We start from the raw sequence: 16,399 nt of genomic DNA, 5'->3' as shown, positions 1-16,399 counted from the left end.
TTGAATTGAATCAAAACTAACCTAAATATCTTATTTTTACAAAGATGATAGAACCCTGCTGACTGGTACTTTTCCAGAACACAAGATGCTATTACAAAACACTACCTCCCACTGTGACTCTCATTTTGGAAGAACTTAAAAAGTATAAATGTACTCTATCAATACTGTGAGTTTTGACCTGTCACACTTAAAATATTAATCATAACAACTGGAACATCACATGATCTCAGGCAAACAACAACATTAGAAAACAGCCTAAAGAAAGAAAATCAAGAACTGTTATACAGAAAGATGTTGATTTCTTTTCAGATATGTTTATCAGCTTGTTATAAATAACGGAGATATGTCAAAAAAAAATCTCCTTCTACAACCAGAAAAAAGGAGTAGAGTCAAGAGTAATGTGGGTCAAATCTTGTCCTCCTCCTCTAAACTCAGTAGAAAAATAACAATGTGTACAAAGCTGAACTTACCTGAACTTTAATAACTTGCATATTTTTTTAGTATTTAGCCCAGCCATTTCATGACAATAAAATACCATGGGCCAGTATTCAAAGTAAAATTCTTCTGAACAAGGGAGTGGTGACTACAGTTTCACTACAATATCTACAAATATGTCCTTATCCTGAGTTCTAAGAATATTATGGAGGAGATAAGTATTCCAAAAAGACTAAGATTTGGGAAAGTCCAATTCTATAAAAAACTAGTGGTTTATGTGGATGTAAGCACCACAGCAAGTTTTCTCAGTAAAACACAATGCATTCAGTACCCAGTGATTTTTTTAGTTACATCCATCTCCAGCAGAGAGAACTTCTTTGGCCCTCCAGTCTTTAGTTTGAGTTATGAGGTACTTACGAGCTGCAACTGATTTCTTCCACCAACCTAAGGTTCAAACAGGTCTTAACATATCTTCTACCCTCCACGAGCACAGAATCTGCTAGTTTGTTTCTGGACATACCAGCTACAGGTAAGAATTATGGCATGGGGCTTTTTTTTTTGTATAACCTTTCGTGATTCAGCAGACCAAAGGCAAAAGTTCCCCTGAGTGATTCTGCTTCATCCATCTTTCTAGGATTTGGGCTCATCTCATCTCACAAGCCTGGGAAACTCATTCCAAAACTTTGGGAAGATTTATTGATTTTTGATCAGGCTATGTCATCTTCAGCAAGACACAAAATCAGTGAACATGTAGAAAATTGATACCAGCTTATACCAGTAACAATCTGATCTGATACAAGAAGAAATTAAACACTTCAACACAACTTTTGTTTTACTTTTAGCAGCAACTAATGGCAACATTCATACCTTGTGAAACTGCATAACTGACTGATTTAATCTCTTTGAAGCTATTTTCAAAATAAAGGTGGTTCTCATCAGTGACTAGACCTTTGCTCTTAATCAGATCTATGCTTAAAGTGTGTTTACTTTCAGAATGTACTAGCTGCTTTTGCACTGCTTGAAATAAAATAGACTTCAGTATATATTTATATTATTTTATCACCAAGCCTTTATAAGGTTACATGCAGGAATAAATTCCTTCACATAAATTTACTCATATAAAGTAATCACATGAAAGCTGCTGGAAAAAATCCCTCATGATAAGTTATGTTATACTTCATGTGCAAACCCTCGACAACACAGTGTAAAAATGGAAACCTGAATTCATAAAAGTAAACAAATTTGCTAGAATTGTGAAACAGGCCAACAACAGAATCTGACAATCTCTACTAGTTTCTTCTTGGTGCCAGGATAGTAAAAGTGGAATTTGGCCTGTTTTTCATATGTATCTTCAGAAGTCATTGGTCCCATCAGTTCTCAGCAAAACCTCTCATGGAACTCACAGCTCTGGCAGAATCACTAAATCAAAGTATAATCCTTTGCATCCTAAGGCATTAATCAGCAACAGGTGTGTAGGAAGAAGCATATGAAAAATCATTTTGTGAGACAAAGTGGTAGCATTATCATGAGGTTATGATAGGAACACAGGTTATGATCCTGTTTTATCAAATAATCCCTCCGTAATGTAATCATCTTCAGTCAACGTAATTATAATCCCAGCAACAGAAAATAACACCACCCTTCTTCTTAGGCAGATGTTAGGGTGGGTGGAGCCCATATATTTCATTGGCACTTTTAAGAAAAAACAATTGGAAGCAGTAGACTATTGAGGAGTAGGAATATTCATGATCTTTTAGTCATCAGAATTCCAAGAGTGCTGAAAATGCACCTATGCAAAGAACCATGCAGCAGTCTTTCCTCCAGGTAATTTTGATATACCCATTACTTTAGAGGTAATATAAACTTCTTGCCACTGGATTTCTCTACACATTCTGTGAAAAGGTAAATCTCAGCCTCCATTGGCATTCCAGTGAATGGAGGATTAACAGAAAAAGTCTTAGTGGTTCTCCTCAGCAGAAATTTACACAGGAATATTGTATCAGATGTACAGATCCAAGTCAAGGTTCCTAATTTTCAAATTTTCTGCTGAATTATAGATTTTTTTTTAAAAAGAAATAAATGCATTAATGTACTATGAAGTTTAAACTTAGCACCCCAAATATCTTCCAATGTGGCTGAATCTTCAGAGAGCAGAACAGAACAAGTTCACCTCCTCCTTTTCCCTTGGAAGGGTAGAATTACTAATCCCAAGGGTCCTGTACTTCAGCAGTCTACATTTAAGAGGACTGCTCTACCTCCATGACTCAGGAAGCCACTTCTACACTCCCTCACTTAGACATAATTTGATTTTTGTGAGAAGTGCTAATCAATCCATCAAGATCAGTTATTAGACCCCATGCAGTGATTTATGAGTAGAAGAGGTTACTTACTCCACTGAGTACTGAAGTGTTCACTCTATGTTGATCAGATCCATCAAAATACTTATTTGGCGATAATTTAGAGATTAGAACATTCAGCCTTTGGAGTTCATGGATTAAGGGTTTGGTGTGGTTCAGAGTGCAAGGACCTCTCATGCAAGAGCAGAAATCAGCCAGGAATGCTAAGGTCTCCCTTCCAGCCAGATACTGAACTAAGATTTCACTTTGAATGTGAAAAGGCTTTTTCTCTTACCTATTTCCTAGTTTGGATAAATCAGGATATTCTGACACACAAAAAATAAAAAGCCAGGTACTAGAAAATTTTTAGCCCAACACACATCATGAGTTAGAATTCCTCAAGCAATTCAGTACCATGCAAATTGTCTCTATTTACATTCAGTGTCAACATAACACAGAATATACCCTTCATTTTACATTTAGGAAAGTTTTCTAGAGCCAGATTAGGATATTCACAAAAAGAAAAACTTATAAAACTTTAAAAATCCCCACCTGTTTCCTAAGAATGTGTCAATCCTTAGCATTGAGTAGTTTTGGTGCATCCATTCTTGGGCTTTGCATTCAAAAAATGACTTTATTTTTTTAAAGTACTTTTTGAGCTGGTGGCCTCAGAGTAACCTTATGTGTCAAAGACTACAATATTTTTGAATGTTTAAATAATTATTTTTAAAAAACCAAATAAGTAAATATAAACACAATGCCATAAGCAGATCTTAGATATTATACTAATACCAACACAAACTTAAGAAAACTCTGTCCAAACTGGTGACAAATATTTTCTCAGCTAGGGCAATTATATTTCCACACTTATTTCATATAAAGTGCAATAAATAAACTAATTTATTGCATGAAGTCTGTGATTCCTACTTCCCCAGGTAAAATGGCATGACAGAAGATGTGGTTTCTTCCACATTTCAATTAAAATCTCCTGTAGTAGTATCCATTTAAGGTCTCACATGCTATACAGTACTTTTGCCAAATGTTTGGATCTTCTCTTTGTACATGTTTAGCATGATTTTCTCAAGATCAAAGCAATCCAATAATTAATATTTAAAACCAAAAAAAAAAGATTTTTTTAAAATCTTTTAAAATATTTAAAACCAAAAAAAAGTATTTTATTTACTGTTTAAGTAATAATTCATAAAGTAGTATTGGTCTCAACTTTTAGTTTTGGATGTCTGGTTCACATAATTTTAAGGAAATGGGTGATAATGGTGGACTAGTGAACCCAGGACATAGTGTCAAGCAGAAATCACATTTCTCTTGACTTCCTCTGTTTTTCCTTCACCAAAGAAAACACTTTTTCTGGTTTGTAGAATATTTAAAGATCTGGCACAGAAAAAAAATGTCCTATTTGGTGACAGTAACAAATAATGTTCAATATATACAAGGTGCATAGAGAAAGATAAATCTTTTGAATTATTTTAGGTTATGAGTCTTTGGGGTTCAAAAGGAAAAATCCATTGGTCAGGTTCTTTCCCGTATGCATGGCACACATCAGTGTGATATATGCTGCCTAAATATTTTTTTTCTTAAAACATGAGTGATTCTGTGCTTATTTTCTCTTTTTTTTACCACAAATGTCCTACTTAGTCTTGAAAGTTTTAGTAAAAAGGGCTAAACCTTGTAAAAACTGTAGAAAAAAGGAGGCACAGCTGGTCAAACATTTGCATGTGATGAACAAAAACTTAACAGCTCTACACAACACAGCACTACAACAAACATATTAAACCTCCAAAACAAGGCTCTTCTAACTGATTAGTTTCCATGCAGCCAAATTGTCAGGCGTCTATCTCAAAACCAGGACAGAAACAATCCTGTCCCTAATTGTGTCATAAATAATTGAAAGCAGCTCATTAACATTTGACCCTAGGCCTCCGCTGGAATACTTTGATTCTGATGCATCTTTCCTTTAAAAGTGACTCTCTCTCTGTAGTTTATGTTATGAACATCTCACCAGCTGCAGCAAGAAGCTGAGTTTGTTGGAATGAAACCTGTGATCCATGCTGGACTGGCTGTTTGAGTGCAAATTATGTTAACAGCAAAAGGAAAGACACAGGAAAGGTCCAGGGAGGGGCAAACACTTTGCTGGCTGTGTTTGTCAGGGGAAGCAAGCGCTCACGTTACATCAGGATCTGCTACAAGTGTTACTTACTTTCCTCCTGCTAAAAGCACTGAAACCACCTCCTTATTTCATCTTTTAGGATGATGTGCAGATTGTTTTAATTACCTTTTGTCACTAGAAATTTTCTGCTATACTCAACGATTTAAAAAGCCTTAAAAGTATTGCCAGTAAGTAAAAGCTTTGTTTAACAACCTAGCTGAGCACTGCATTCAACAGTGTGGAATATGATGAAGGATCCATTCAGGAAGAAAGCTGTGCTTGTGTGACAGAGCAGTTCTTCCCACTGTGATCACTGAGCATCCCATGGATGCCAGGTTTTACCTTCCTGGACCCTAAGCAACACAGGGAACATGTCTTATTAATTACTTGCCAGTTCAGAATATACTCAGCTGAGCTCCAGGCAGCCCAGGTAAAACACACAGACCTTTTCTGTGGTGTAACATCCATGTCATGGCTGCTGGGTCATCTGGCAAGGAAAAGGATAACCCCCACCTTCCTCCCATTACCCACTGACTATTTCCAGAATACTCCAAGTTCTGAATTAATCACTTAATCTTGTGCAGCAGCACCTCCTGCCTGGATCTATAATACTCAGATTTACTATGCCATTTTTAATAAATATATTTACCTTGTTGTCTTTTGATTTGAACACAAACCACCATTTTGTCTTTGTACCAGACTGCAAGTTACTATAACTGGTTCATTACAACACATTTTTCTTCTTAAAGGTTTAGCTAAATTATGAGCTACCAACAGCATGTCTTTACTTCATGGTTTTATTTTATGACTGCAAACCTTCTGAATACTGAAAAGCTTTCATAAATTTCTCAGATATTTTAGTGTGGCAGTGCACAACAACAGTTCTGGTGCTATAATTTTAAAAAATGTTATAAAAATCTAACAGTCTGATAATAAAAGATTATTGCTGCCTGGTAATAAATGGCTGCCAGATGATAAGATTTTAAAAGTTTTCCTGAGAGACTAATCCATTTATTGTCTACCCATTTTTGTCTGTTTTTCTTCAAAATGCATGTTTGTGAAATCTATTTATGTCACAGCCTTCTACATTTTTCATTGCGTTTTTTCTCTCTCTTATATCTTTGGAACCTTTCCATCATTTCCAGATGCAAAGATAAAATAAGCAGATACCTCTGAAAATGATGATGTATCTACTTTCTAAATTAATTAGCACTGGAGTGAGCACAGGCAAGTTTCAGGAACTTTTTTTTTCACTTCAGAAACCATGAGATTATAATTTTCATACATGGATAGCAATTACAAAGCTCATTGAAAATTCTGTAGTCCTACATAATTTCATTCCTATTTCTAAAAAATATAAGAAAATAAGCTTAGGAAAGAAGAGACTTTAAAAGTAAATTCCAAGGACAAACCACTCCAGCATGCACAAAAATAAGCATCAGATTGGATATCCTAAATGAGACGAGAAAGAGGAGAGAGGAGCACTTTAATCAGCTCTGTGCAAGTGCTCACCATTTTTAATAGCTTTTACACTTACCAGCTGTGCATCCTACAGCTGTGAATCAGCATTTCCCCAAATTTGGCTTATTTTGTAAATGGCAAGCAGCATGGCTTCTGTCTGTGCACTGCTGCCTTGAATAAGCACTTAGGTGCAAATCTGCCTTGGTAACTTCACCAAAGTAGCCTGGCAGATGCAGGAAGTTTGCTACTCTGCTTCAGAAAAGAATGAGTAACTCCTTGCTTAAATGGATGAGAGAAAAACAATCAATATTACGTATCTGAAAAATTATTCAATTAGTAATATTTGTGGATGGGTCAATCTCGTTCAAGCAATTGTGCCACGGCAATGGCATTTAATTTCAATAAAAGTATTCAACAACACTGAGAAATTAAGCCTTATGATAGTACTTCAATACATAGGTTTGACAGAAGTGAATACTTGGTACCATATCCAAATGAATATTCCAATGTCTTCTTTTTGTACTCCTTTAAAACTGCTTTACAGTTAAGCAGGACCAGAAACAGCATATGGTCCCTTTGTTACCCGAGATTCTTTGATGAATTCTGTTGTGTCATCCTTAATCTCATCTGGTTTATTTAAAAATTATGTTTGTTGTAGGAAAGAGTAGTAACAGCTTGTAACAGAAGAGTGTAAATGCACTCTCCTGGATGCAAAACATGAAAATGGATGCCAATGTGGGGGAAAAAAAAGATTGATCAGTCAAATATTCCCTCCTGACACTCATATTACATGAATGCCTCAATTTGAGCACCAACCTGGCAGGAAACCATTTAGCTTACTGATTCTGTGGGCATTGATTATGTGGTAGTTTGTTAAAGATATCCATTGGACTTGTTTCAGCACCTCACCTGCTGGTCATGCCAGGCTCCTTCCCCACAATTACTGAAACACAATAAAGGATGTGAAATGTGGTAGTACATAACATGTGGCTTGGGGTTTTGGGAGGGGAAAAAGAAGCTGGAAGTACAACACCAAAGCTCCACAGTTCCCCTGTGCTCCATTTCAATGTTCACAGATTTACCCTGCCTTTGTCACCTAATGTGTTCTTTGATCATTCTTACCTACTTTGTGCTTGGCCTTAACACAGGCAGAGATAAATGTGAGCACATCAGTAGCCCCTGCTGAATTAAGTGGAGGACAGAGTGGCACTGTCACCCCAGTTCTGAGTGTGCACCACTCCATGGAGATAGCACCAGACAACAGCCACTCCCCTTTACATGGCTTCTCAAATGGGTCACTGGTTTCTGAATTATGCATTAAGTCCCATCCACACATGAATGATATGGTAGAAACAATATTTTCTTTGCAAATCAGTTCTGTTTTCTCCAGTGAATGCAAGTGATGAAGCTTGGTTTTACAACTTTCATCTTGTTTAATTATTTTTGCCATGCCACTTTTTCAGAGTAAACAGTAAAATCTGTTTCATTTAGCATCTCCATTGCCTTACACTGTGCTCTCTCCAACTTTCTTATGTTTTATCTCACTTTTTCTGTTAAGAGAAGGAGAAAAAGAAAAGACAAAGAAAAGTCTTCTGCCTAAACCACGTTATAAAGAAATGCTGAACTTTGAGAGAGTGCGTGACCTTTCAGTGTAACTTTATCTTCTGCTTTCTCAGATTCTTTTGTTTAAAGCCTTCATTGTTCTGTTGTGTCTGACTTAAATCATCTTGAATATGGCTTAAGAACTGTAGCACATCCATAACTGTTAGAGAAGTGAAATAAGAGCTCTGGATGCTCAGCATTTCCAAATATCTCTTCAGTCTTTTCTCTGACATTCATATCAGATATTAGACACTATAAAAGTTTAGTCTATATAAAAATAACTAAGCAGTAGCATCAGAAAATGAAAATTTGATTTGCTTCTTGCAAATATTCATCCCACCATCGTGAATGGCAAACTTCTCTTCCTTGGGTGGTTCTGGTAATGATCTCTAAATTTGTTTTTTATCTTTTCCTCCAGACTGCCTCACCTGCTTGCTAGTCTTTCCTGCTTTTAATATTATTAAACTCTCCCTCCCAAACTTCCTTTAAAACCTTCTGGAGCCCTCTCAGTCACACAACAGGCACATGGAATATCCTGCCCACACCAGATTTCAAAGGTTTTATTAGAGTAGACAAGCCACCCTGTGGATTTTCTACATAAGATTTTACAGAGAAACAAATTAGATTTTATTTCACTTGCAAACCATATTTGAACATAAACCTCCAGATGGTAAAGGTCAGGATTGTACATTAACCCTTTGAACTGGATATCCCCTTTGAAAGATGAAAGTTTGGCAGTAGATGGACTTACAAGTTTATGAATTATTTTGCATTTAAATAATGGATTTCTTATTTTCATCCATCATTAACCTAATTGATCTCATTTAAACATGCAAATTGTAGCAGTGAACTTTTCTGTTCACAGATATTATCCTTTTCTGTGTACAGTAACTATCCTTTAAGTTTCATTTGTTTCAAGCATTCACCAGTATGAAAAGTTTAATAAATGCAACTGCACTAATTAACAAAGTGCTTACATAATTATTGAGCTATATAATTAATATTTTATTTACTTTTCATTCAATATGAAGAGATGTAGAGTACTGAAACTGTAGCTTTTAAATTGCATTCTCATTATTACTGTTTTCATCTGCATCTTACACTGGTATGTATGTTTCTATACTTTAAGGGAGATAGACTGGCAGCTGGTCCTCAAAGTATTGTATTGAGATATATTTTTTTTTCCATATTAACATTCACAGGGTGAATTCAGGAACAAAAATGAAACAAAAAACAAAACCCAAACCTGTTTGGGTTGGTTGAGTATCACAACATGGGTGAGTCTTGGGTGGGAACCTGGACGTGTAAAGAGGATAAACTTAAATAAGAGAGAGTCAACTGGAAGACACCAGAATTGTCTCCTTCTCAAGCTCACAGCAATCCAGCAAAATCTTCAGTGAAAGAGAAAAGCAGGAACAGTGCTCAGAAGTTTGATTTCCTTTCAGATTCAGGAAGACATTTCTGAAAATGTCCAGCTTTTCCTCATGAGCTGCTCTCTGGGAACCTGAACAGCTCACAGGTTTTCACTTAAACTGAAGGACATCCCTGCTTGCTTAGGCTTACAGAGATCATCTGTGATCAGAGGCTTTGTGAGAGACCAAGGTCCTGTCTGCACATCAGACAGAAAATACAGCCCACTCTTGCTTCTTAAGCTGGAACAAAAGGTGGCTTTAATCAATAAGACAAAGCTTCAAATATTGGCCTCCTTCCACAAGTTCCAGAGGTCTCTGAGGTATCACAGCTCCAAACCACTCAAATTATTCCATGATAAAATGGTTGTAGGAAGAGAACAAAACGTGCTAGCTTGAAATAGAGAACTGCAAAGCCCTGGATGTGCAAATCTCAGGTGAGTTTGGTTTGTTTTTGTGACTCTAGGGAATTATGTGCCTGGAAAATCCAGGTCTTTCCACTGTATCAGAAGTTATACGAGAATTGTATGGTTAAACTCATTGGTTGAAGTCATCATGACACAGACATTTTCTCTCTTGGCAACATCAAAAGAAGTTTCAATTCTCACAAGAATTGCAATTATTTACACTCCTGACTCAACACACAGGCTATTTGTTTGAGTTCACCTAGTATTTTGGAGTGATGCCCAAAAAAAAAAATTTTAAAAAAATGGAAGGCGATGCTATGACACCTTATCATCCTAGTTAACATGGCATTTTCTGAATCTGGGGATGCATCTCTTGCCAGATTGTCCATACAAAGATTGTGGCAGTGTGTAATCACACCAAACTGTTACCAGATTTTACTCCTAGCCAGTGTGTCTGTTGAGGTGTCATACAGTGTAATGAAGACATGGTCACAAGCAAATGAGAATGACCAATTCTGTTGACTGATCAGAAACCAACGAGTTTCAGATGAGCATCAGTGAAGGAAATTTCTTTTAAGTCTCATATTTTCTTCACTTCAGAAAAACCTATTTTCTGCCTAGGGAGTAAAAGCTGCTTCCAAAAAAAAAGGGAGATGTGCCCTTGTTCCTAAAGCATAGGTGTCACTTAACTCTGGGAGAGTTCTGGGAAAACATACCACAAATCAAAAGAAAAAAAAAAAAGGCAAATCAGAGGAGATATGCCAAAGTGCAAAAGCAAAGATGTTTTTTTAAGCACAAAATGGGGGGAAACAACTAAAGTAAGTAAAGAGAAAGAAAGGAGCGCATGAAGAGAAAATTGGAATCAGCTTCAAAAAGACAAATGGCCACACAGCTTAAAGAAAATGAATGTGTGGCACACATTTTACAGTACTGAAGGACCATATGTAGGCAGCAGAGAAGAGTTTTCCTTTCTTCCCCTATTTTATCATAGCTAAGAAGTATCCCATTTTGTTTGCTTTTGCATGGACATACATCTGCCCTTTTTGAGCTACAAAAAGTCAGCAAGTCTGGGTAGAGACAGGCACCTTGAAGAGCCACTAACATATTTAACATGTGACATTCATTAGAATTTAACATTAAGAGTTAAGAGAGACAGGGTTTTTTGTCTCTTTATACTGTTCTGATGGGCAGCTCTGAGTCTTTTAGGCATTCATCACAGACACAGAGTCCAGCACCCAACTATTCACGACCTTTTTCTTGCCTGTTTTTAGAGTGCCTTATTTCATGTAGTGCTATATGAAGGTGCAGTACATTATATACTACAATTAATAAATTTTTATATATTCACACACAGTTTTTACTCATTTTTGTTCAGAATGTGCATTTTAGAAACTCTGTTCCAACAAAAACTTGAGAGCAGCCAAGCAGAAAAAGTGTGCTAAACCCTCCTGGTGAGCACCAGGGATCTCTTTGATGAAATGCCTTTGCTTGCACCAGCAGAAATTCTGGACCCATCTTGCCTTCAGGGAAGCATCCATTTGTTGTTACATCAGGAGTGAGAGGGGCAGGGTGCTGTCAGACACACGTGCACACACAGACACCCCGTGTTCTACACGGCCGCACCAGTGCGTGGCTGATCCGATCCGCAGCCTGCTGCACTCCCAGGGCTTGCTTGACTTAATACAAAATCAATACCTTTATTTCCAGGATAACAATCCCAACATTCTCATGGAATGGCTGCCTAATTTTAAAGTCAAGTCCAGATGTTCATTGCAAAAGAATCTAATAACAGCTCACAAAAGAAGAAGTGTGCCTATCACACAAACATGTTGGAATAGCCTGTGGAAGCAAGTTAGCTGATGGCTATAGATTTGTCAGGCCGACAATTCACTGCACATCTGTGTCTGCCAATATGGAATTTACTCAAAATTGCCTCTCTAGACACTTCTTTACATAACACATATTTAGCTTATTAGTGCTGTCATTTGGGAGTGTGGTCAGCTTTTAAGCAAAATCTCACTGAGTCCATTAGCACGGATCACATCGCAGCTGCCATTTTAGAAGCACCATGATTAGGTTTGAAGTTCAAATGATTTGATTTCACTTTAAGGCTTCAAAAGCAGCCTCTGGGGTAGATTTACACAATTAATTTTTACTGAGGTCTGCTGGGTAATTTACTGTAGTCAGAGAACCTTCACTAAGGTAAGGTAATTACCACTGGGTAATTTTATGGCACTCTGTTCAGTACGAAGCAACATGTTGGCTGGTTTCTGCTCAGATAAGACCTGGAAGGAAGAGAAGATGCTGCTTTTGGGAATCACAACATGTCTGCAACACTGAGGAGGGATGAGAAGAATTCACTGACTTCCCAGTTGTGGACCAGAAATTGTACATGCCCTCAAAATGTCTTTTCAGGAGCATGCATAAGGACTTAGACAATCTCTTAAAAATTGTACTGAGAAGCTTTCAAAATTGAAGCACTGTACCCATCATTCTTTAATACAGGAACAAAGAATACATTCCTGGTTTAGTCTGAAAACATAAGTAAACAATGAAATTAAGTATCCCTTTGAGATTTGTATTTATCACTTACAAGAAGCACTTCCTAATAATCAGTGGCAGCTGGGCTGACAAGCAAACTTCAGAGCAAAGCCAGAGGGGATACAAGTCTATTTTAGGTTTGCTATTGACAGTAAGGGTCACAGGAAAAATAAACTCAGCAAGCAGTGTCATGCTACCACAAACCTCTGCTGGCCAAGCAGAAACTAAATTACAGCCCAACCTTTCAGCACAGCAGAAAGACTTGGGCAATTGGACTGCCCTGCAGTGCACAGAGCACAACATACGGATGAACAGGATTAAACACAAGTGAGATATAACATAAATTACAGACAAATAAATCAAAAGATTGGAGGAGCTAATTATCCTGTAGTCTGGAGTGGGGATATGCTATGCTTTCCCCTATTATTTTAATATTTTGAGTTTGCAAAATTAATCTGTGAAGCCCTGTAAAAACAAGGATTGTTTTTACTCTCTCCTTTAAAGTAATAATAAGATTATCTCCACTGTCAGACTGAACTATAAGAAAGAAAGGAAAGCAAAGAGCAGCAGAAGAACTTAGGCACTATTTCTATCACATACACATAAATATGAATAATAGAAAATTAAAAAAAAAACCAACTTTGAGTGTAAAAGTTTAGTCCTCAGCTTCATTTCATACACTGTAGCACTACTGGGAAAGCTTATTTGATTTCTCTATCACAATAATAAAACACAAGATTTGTGCAAGGGGAAGATGAGGGAATAAACATATTCTATATCTGATGGCTTTCATTTTGTTAAGTTGACTTCCTACTAAAGCTGATGATAAAAACAGCTGTGTGGACTCATAAGCACTTCTATCCACATCTCTCCATGGACTAATTACAAATATCTGTTTCATACAGTCCCAGCATCTAAGGCAGATTTAATTTTATTCTATCTTTCATTAGGCATATATCAAAACCTGTCATTTCATTCCATTATTTTGCTTCCTTTTTTCTCTACCTATGATCCACTGGATCCAAACAAAATCCTGCACTTCCTACTGTTCTCTTCTATTTTCCTTTGCTTTTTGGTTTGTTTGTTTGTTTTGATGGAGCCACAAATTTTGTCCATTGTCAGGGGCCAGTTGCTTGAAACAAAGCAGGCTTTTCAACATTCAAGCATAATTATACAGGGCAGAAATGCCTCAACAAGTTCTTATTGCCCTTTCCTTCTAACTGGCAATGATACACTGATAATTCATGAGGAGAATCCATGTTTTAACTTTTCAGATTTTAAGAAGGAGTTTAAAACTCAAGAGCAGTTCTAGTGAGTGATGCCTCATCTTTGTACATTCATTGCCTGCAAAACTGATGCTCACCTGTGCTGTTCTGTTTGACCTTTTTAAGAGGCTTGCTTATCATTCTCTCACAGTTGTCTGCTAATTTTATAGATCTCTGGGATATTAAGAGCATGTGGCAATGCCACACTAACTTGGTTGTGATTTTTGGAGCCTACGGGTTGTCAGATTAACAGATTCTCCTGACTTTGAGGTCCCATAATTCATCAACTTTGCCAGCACTATTTTCACCCTGCTGCAAGGTAGCATTGAGGATATATGTTGGATCAGCTTCCACACAGGGTTCTGTGAGCATGATTCTTGTTGATACAAACAGGATGACTTTTATATGTTTGAAATCTTATGGACTGACAGGAAAAAAACCCCAGCTTCCACTGGCTGCAGTAATATCCATGACAACAGTGAGCAACACAAGGAGAATAAAGTCAAGGAGCCCAATTCCAGTGTAATGTACTCCATTTGGAGTATTTGGGATTGCTCCAGTGAATAATTTCACATCTCTTTTTCCTTTAAGGCTCTCTGATGAACCATATCATCAGTTCCTTGAATCTTCTCTTTTTGTCAAGTTTCCTTTCAAAATTTGACCAGCATTATGATTTCTTTGTATGCTGACCATGGAAATGTAGGTAGCAAGGACAAGGACAACAAAAGACTGATCTCAGTCTTCTTGTCCCCAGTAACAGAATACTTCTTTCTCCATAGCTTTAAATGTTTCTTCCACGCTCTGCCCTAAACTTCAGCTTCTTTTGGCACATTTATCACTTCTCTTTCTATGTATAATGACTCCATAGCAGTGCTAGAGAGTATTAAATTGATTGGTGGAAAATTAATGGAGCAAACGGGAATGATAGAGAACAATTACTTGTGCATTATGGCTTTTGATAAGCTGGCAGTCTGAGGGGGCACTAACATAAAGCACACTAGTAATTGAAATGCCCAGTGCAGTCTGACCTTGTCAGAGAACTTCAGTGAGGCCAGAGAAGAGGAAGAAGGGTCTTGTTCAAAATTTGGAGAAACAAGCATAGAGGAAGATGCACCTCACTGCTGTTTAGCAAAGAAGTGCCTCGCTACAGGGGTGCAAACTGGAAGGGAACAACAAATATTCAGGAAGTTTTATATACAAGAGGCCACAAAAAGGCTTTTTTGCTTTATGAGGCTCATGTAAACCGGGGCCCTGCCTTTACTTTCAGGCACATTACATTACATTGCAGCCATTTTAAACTTTTTAGCTGTCCAATTTCTGCATCTAGTGTTCCATTAAATTTGGTTCATCTCCTGTGGTGCCAACATCTTGAGTAAGGCACTGAAGAAAGAGCAAAGAATTAGGAAGTGAAGACATGGGCAAGTTCAGTGGCTGATGGCTGTGCAATTTAGAATTCAAGGAAAGAAAGTTGTTAGGGATTCATGTCTCCAGCACAGATGCATTTGAATATATTAGGAGAGGTGTTTAACAGCCATTTGGTGAAGAAAGGCCCTGATCTCCCTCAGTAAAATGATGGCTAGAATGTTTCAGAAAACATTTTTAGCACATATGCTAATCCACATTCTCTTCATTTTCAAACTTTTTTTTGCAGATGGCATTTTTAGCAAAGTTGTCAGCTTCTGTGTACAGAGTGCTTTTGCCATTCCTGCATTTTACATGTGCTGCAAGTCTTAGATGCTTATAGAAATATTCCTGTTTATAGAAATATCCCTGCTTATAAACAAGTTACATATGGCAGCAGTCCTTGACATGGTTCCTCCGGAACTGGTTGCAGTCACTGAACACTTGCCTGCTTCAGGGACAACCTTGTCTCCTTAAGTTGATTGTACCTGGCCTAGAAAGAGATTCGTGAAAGATCTTTTGCCTTCTCTTGGTCTGACATTTTGCAGATGCCTGCTGTTGCTAGCTAGGCAATGATATGTACACGTTCTCCAGAAAAAAACAAAAACAGCTGGACCCCAAAATATGGTGTATATAATACAAGTGAATATGAAAATGCCAGCTGATGGTGTCTCTCACAGTTTATAAGAGACCAAAACCCACTGACTCAAAGGACAATTTGACTTCAGAGTAGGGCACACAGAAAACCAGATTCGTTTAACTTTGGAACAATGCACTGTGGAAAACATCATGTCCAGAAATGCTGTTTGAAAGAAAAAAAATTGCCAATATATAAAGATGTAATACAACTGAAATTTGGATTACCTAGATTAACAACTTCTGTGGGCCAGGCCTAAAAATAAATCTTAAAGAGCTTTTCTTCCTGAGTCTGTGCTATTAAAAATGCTAGTGAGTTTCTTTAGCAGGATTCAGTGTCATTGAGGCGATCTGCTACAAACTTTATTTATTTATACCCTTGTTTCAAGTTTCTAGAAACTTTCAAGGAAAACTGTGAATTAGGATGCTCTTGATGTTAAATAACCCATTTACATTGCTTCAGTGATAACCAAAAATCACAAATGCATTTTCTTTCCACTACTTCTCAAATAAAACCAAGAACTCAGTCCCACAGTACTCTCAATGTTAAGCTTCCTGTAAACTTTTTTGAGTCACTCCTGTAAAAATAAAATAAAAAACACACCCCACCAATCAAATACAAACCACAGAATTTTGCTAAAAGAAATTGGTTTTATCTATCTGCAAAACACCAGAGAACTTTGCTCCAACAGACACTCTGAAACAAAACAAAACTATAAAAGCAAGCACGTATAATGTGTAT

General features: G+C 37.1%; 1 protein-coding gene across 3 annotated transcripts in view; it reads right to left on the bottom strand.

Moving 5' to 3' along the window:
• CADM2 (cell adhesion molecule 2) overlaps positions 1-16,399 on the bottom strand; it is a 579,455-nt gene that overhangs the window by 93,102 nt on the left and 469,954 nt on the right. The window lies entirely within an intron of this gene.

Source organism: Agelaius phoeniceus, chromosome 2 (assembly GCF_051311805.1).
Source record: "Agelaius phoeniceus isolate bAgePho1 chromosome 2, bAgePho1.hap1, whole genome shotgun sequence".
Taxonomy (NCBI): domain Eukaryota; kingdom Metazoa; phylum Chordata; class Aves; order Passeriformes; family Icteridae; genus Agelaius; species Agelaius phoeniceus.
Note: the sequence above shows the minus strand (reverse complement) of the source record. Positions and strands in the feature narration are given on the sequence as shown.